General features: G+C 43.3%; 1 pseudogene; it reads right to left on the bottom strand.

Moving 5' to 3' along the window:
* Nucleotides 1-689: 689 nt before the first annotated feature.
* LOC123974709 overlaps nucleotides 690-5,595 on the bottom strand; it is a 9,561-nt pseudogene continuing 4,655 nt past the window's right edge.

The raw sequence follows: 5,595 nt of genomic DNA, 5'->3' as shown, positions 1-5,595 counted from the left end.
GAGGGGAGGAGTCAGAGAGAAACTCAGCGTTAGTTGAAATAAACCTCCTCCCGAGCAGGTTAGGTTCACAGCGTAAGTTGCCGGGGTTACAGACCTAGAGTTTATCTGATCTCGCTCTCTGAAACCAAAAACCCAGAGTTTCCCTCATCTCGGGCTCAACTTACTCAGAGTTTTCATTAAACCCGCTTTCTGAAACAGGGCCCAGGTGCCAGTAGAGCAATATCAATATTATTGACAGATATGGTCTAGTTTCACAGCAGTCAGTGGAGCGCTTCACTCTCCTTGCTTCAGCCAATCGGTGTATAAGTCATTCAGTGGGGCGGGGTGTAAATGCAAGGATTTCAGTAGAAATATAAATACTTTGGCCATTTAATAATTTGGCAAATAACATACCTGTCTTATCTCATTTATGTTTCTGCAGAAAAGAAATCATGAGCAGTGAATGTTGAGCAGCTAACAGACAGCTGTGGTGGAGTAAGTTCAGCTACAGTGTTAAAAAGAAACCTAGGAATGTGCAGCAGACAGCACAATTGTAAGTAAACACAAACTCATGGTACAAGAGAGGTAGTCTCCTGCAGGCTTAGTGGCACATTTATTTAGAAAACCAGGGTGATGCCCTCTTTGACTGGTTTGTTTTGGTAGTAAGAGATGCAACTGAATCCAGGAGACTAGAAAGGGCGGTGTTTAAGTCACTGGTTTTTCAGTTTTACTTGCCAAGAAGACAGGCATTCATTCACAAAGTGATCACAAAATCCAGACGATCGTTTTATGTATTACATAATCATTTATAAAACGTGTGGGTGAATCTTCTTTTACAATGTTTAAACATACACTGACATTATTTCCAAGAGATTGTTATTGATTACAGCTGTTATTCACAAGATTCAACAACCGATAAACATATGAAAGCTGTCAGTCGACATCACAATGAAGAGAATTTTGTCACACTAATTAAACAATATCCTTAACATAACATTTGACTCAGGAACATCAACATTATAATCAAATGAATCACAGTTCAGGACTCTTCATTAAGCCTTTAAACTTCAGTACGAAACTTCAGTGTGGGATTCTTCATCTTCTGCTTGTAGTCCTCCTCAAACTGTTCATCCTGGGCCACAGTGAAATGGTTCTTCCAGTCACCAACTTTCCCTGGAGAAGCAGAGAGAATTATTCAGGCGATTTAAAATCAATCAGCGATACATGTTTTTTTTTTTTTGTTTACCTTTTCTCATGAAAGGAGAAACCTTATGATTCAAAATCCGGACAGTGGAAAGGTTTGTCATTTTGTTTGCCTTCATGTTGTTAAACGTCATTCCATTTGTGACTCTTTCCTTCTCCTCAGCTGAAGGAGACAAACCAAGGAAGGAACAGAGACGGTCTCTCTCGTCCACAGTCCTGCAGAAAATGTAAGAATCTCAGTGTCAGCTTTGTGACAGATAAATTAAAGATACATAGTTATCTTTCTGACCAATTTTATTCTTATTAACACGTCTCTATACAACACTGTGCTGTCTTTTGTCCCCTGCAGGGATTGTAAGGGTGAGGTTATAATGATGGTGATTTTAATACTGATGTTTCTAACAAGGATCATGGGATGTACAAAGCCTTTAATATGTTTTGCCAGGTTTTAGATTTACAGCAATTAATACAAGAGCCCACAAGAGTGGCTAAAATGAGTCAAACTATCATTGATCTCATCTTTTGATCACTCTATGATTTCTCAGAGTGGGGTTTTAAACTGTACTATGAGTGACCACTCATTAATTTATTGTGCAAGGAAAAAGTATAAAGTTGCATTGAAGACACAAAATACAATTAAGATCAGGTCATTAAAAAATATATAGTCATGAGGTCTTTATTGAGGGTTTAAATTCAATGAATTGGCCTTCAGTGTTATGTTTGGATGTTGATGAAGCATAGGAGCAGTTTAAAAATATGTTCTTAAAGGCAGTAGATAAAGTTGCTCCTATAAAAACTATTAGAGTACAACTGAGGTCTGAGCCATGGATGAATGGTGATATTTTAGAAACAATTAATAAGAGAAACAAAGCCTTTTCTGTTTTTAGGAAGAGTAAAGAGCAGGATGACTTGGATAATTATAAGAAGCTAAGAAATATAGTACAAAAGCTGATTAAAACGTGTAAAAGGGATTTTTTTCGTGATAAATTAACTGAACAAAAAGGTAACCCAAAGAAACTTGGTCATTGAAACAAATTGGGTACAGTAAAAGACTCAAGACGAAGACAAATAACATCTTCCTTAACAAATTTAACTCCTTTTTTACATTCATAGCTGGAATTTTAACTGAAAAGCTGCCTATAAAACCTGGGTTATATGATGGTGAGGTCATGTTTAAGTATTATTCTAAGCTTGGAGTGGTAGCAGACTCTTTTGGCCTTTCTATGGTTACACAGGATAAGGTCTTAAAGTTATTGAATGAACTTAAGGGTTCGAAGGCAACTGATCTAGATGAAATACCTGCCAGATTTTTTAAAGATGCTGCAGAATATATTTCTCCATATCTCACTCATATTTTTAATCTTTCAATTATATCAGGTAGAGTTCTGAAAGATCTGAAGCTTGCTAGGGTTGTTCCGCTATATAAAAAAGGGAGCAAATTAGAAGAGACCAGTTTCAATTTTGGGAGTTATATCGAAAGTCTTGGAGAAAATAATACAAGGACAAATAAATAACTATATTAGTCATTCTGATTTGCAATCTGGTTTCAGAATGTCTTATTCTACGGATACGTGTTTATTATATTTGACAGACTATATAAGAAGAGAGATTGACTTGGGCAAACTCTGTGGCATGGTATTGTTAGACCTCCAGAAAGCATTTGACACCGTGGACCATCAGATTCTGCTAATTAAACTAATAGCCCTAGGTTTTAACAGTAGGGCAGGTGAATGGATTCAATCATACTGGACTGAGAGGCGTCAAAGTGTTGATATTAACAGCACTCTTTCTGAGGCTAGAGAAACAACATGTGGTATGCCGCAGGGTAGTGTCCTGGGTCCATTGCTCTTTCTTTTGTATATAAATGACATGAAATCTGTTTGCAATTGTAATCTTTTTCTTTACGCGGACGATTTAGCCTTGGTGTTCTCCCATAAGGATAAGACAGTTATTGAGAACCATTTAAGTGATGAGTTAAAGAACATAAGCGAATGGCTGATGGAGAATAAATTGTCTTTGCTTTTAGGCAAAACTGAATCTATTTTATTTGGTTCAATAATAAGGTTGAGTAGGACACCAGAGCTCAGAATTTCTGTGGGTGGTACCCAGATTGAAGTTAAAACTTGTGTTAAATATTTAGGCTGTGATTTAGATAGTTCTTTGAGTGGAGAAAGTATGGGTCAAAGGGTTATCACAAAAGTGAACCAAAGAATTACATTTCTGGCATGTAAGGCTCATTTTCTTTTAGCAAATGCTTTAATTCAGCCACACTTCGATTATGCCTGTACTACATGGTACAGCAGCCCCCCCAAGAGGATAAAAGTTCAACATCAAACAGCACAGGATAAATTAGTCAGGTTGATTTTATTTTATTTTTTAAACCTGTCCTGCCCAGCAGCCTGGTATAGAGTATGATGACCTGGATACCATATTGTGCCAGACAGATTTTACTTTAACAAGAGAGTATTAATATACTCCTTTGTCTGTTTTATTATTTATTTAATTATGTATTGATTTGTCACCGGCCGGACAGGGGGGCAGACACGGGGATAGGGGGACAAACAAACAGCACAGAGAAAGGACAAGACCTGCAAGAGAAGGGGGATGGAAGGTGGGGACAACAGAGAATAGCAGAGGGAAACACCAATTGCAGAAAGCAACGAAACCTGCAATAGAACAGAGAGGGGGGCTTGGGGAGGAGAAAAACAACAACAAAAACAAACAATAACAATAATAGTAAAAGACAACCAGCCGAACAGCAGCAATAAACAGCTGACATAGTAAGACAACTAAGAGAACAATGAAAACAAGAAACAGTCAAGCACAATAAATAAGCAATACAGCCACGAGAGCTGGAATAATAACAATTAATTTAAATGAGTAACTGAAAGAAAACCATCAAGAATAATTCTACCAGGGACAACCTAAATTTGTTTGTGTCTATGTGTGTGCGCATAAGCCTGTTAAAGAATGTAGTTGTTAGTGAGAGTGGGACGCCACGACTGTGTCACACCGACCCCAGCAACAGGCAGGCAAGAACCCCAGTAGCCAATAGGGGTGGGAGAAAATAAATCAAAAAACAAAGACTCCCAGATGCACCGTGATGCAAACGTGGAAGACCCCGACCCAAATGCCAGTTGACAACGCAATGCCAACAGAACGCAAGGAGCGTAACCCGCGGAAGAGCAGCACCCGGACCGACAGCGGCGCGCACACAACATAGACCAGTGCTCCCCCCACCCAGCACCCCACCGCCGCGCAGCGAAACAACCAAAACGCCCAAATGCCACGCAATCATCAACACCAATGCACAAGTGACGAGTCCAACGCGCACACTGCGCAAGCATGGCAACACCCAATGCCCAGCAGCCCCCTGCGAATCCCGCGCACGAGGTCGGGCAAACGAGAGAGAGCGAGCGGAAGAACACGACAGCGAAAGCCAGCGGAGAGAAACACCAGCAGCAAGTCCCAGCCCGGCAGCAAACGCGCCGCGCAGGTCACCGTGCACCCGCCAATAAAAGTCTGCCGTCCCCCCAACCGCCGGAAAAAAATTAAGGCCGCCGTGCAACACCAGCCAAGCCAGCAACGAGGCAAAATCAACCACCTCAGCTGCATGCCGCCACCACCAACCCACCCACCCATCAAGGGCCGAGAACTCCAGGCACAAGCCCAGAATAAACCGGAGCACAGCCCTGCCCCACACCCACACTGCACATCCCGAAAACTAACTTTATACTTCAGTATTCAGAGGGGTCCAACAACTGGCCGATAGAGAAACAGGGACAGCAGGGACGCAAACTGGTCCCTCCAAGCCAACGAGGAAATGCCTCCCCCAGACTCCCATGCACAAACTAAATGCTCAGCAGCCATTCAGAGACCCTGCCCAGGGAAAAAGCACAATGCATCAAGATGCATCCACAATCGCCCTACAATCCCTCCGCGACCCCCCAAAGCGCAAAGGACCCCAGACTGCATGTCCCGGGGGAAGCTGTACCCCGCCCCGAGGAAGAACAGCAGAAAGCCGTGCCAGGAAGCTCCCCGCCGCCAGGGAGCAATAACACTGGAGAACCAGGCCAACAGTCCCCCAGCCCAGCCAGAGGCATCCCTCCCCAGAGCGCAGGTAGAGCCAGCAGCCCCCGAGGCCAATCTCACCCCTGGATGGGGGCCCAGCCCCCCTCAGTCAAGAACGCCCAAGGAGGAGCACCAAAACCTACCCCGACAACACCCGCCATGTGCCCCAGAGACTCGCAAATGCCCCCACTGTGAGAGAGCCGGCAGGGGGAAGCAGCGGGAGCCCCACCCCTGACGAATAGGGCCCAGGCGAGGAGAGGAGACAACGGGCCCCCAGGCCCAGGGACACACCACCCGCCCAGAAATGAATAAAAGCCAGAAGCCCGAGTCCCCAGATCCCCC

The sequence above is a fragment of the Micropterus dolomieu genome, linkage group LG08 (genome assembly GCF_021292245.1).
Source record: "Micropterus dolomieu isolate WLL.071019.BEF.003 ecotype Adirondacks linkage group LG08, ASM2129224v1, whole genome shotgun sequence".
Taxonomy (NCBI): Eukaryota; Metazoa; Chordata; class Actinopteri; order Centrarchiformes; family Centrarchidae; genus Micropterus; species Micropterus dolomieu.
Note: the sequence above shows the minus strand (reverse complement) of the source record. Positions and strands in the feature narration are given on the sequence as shown.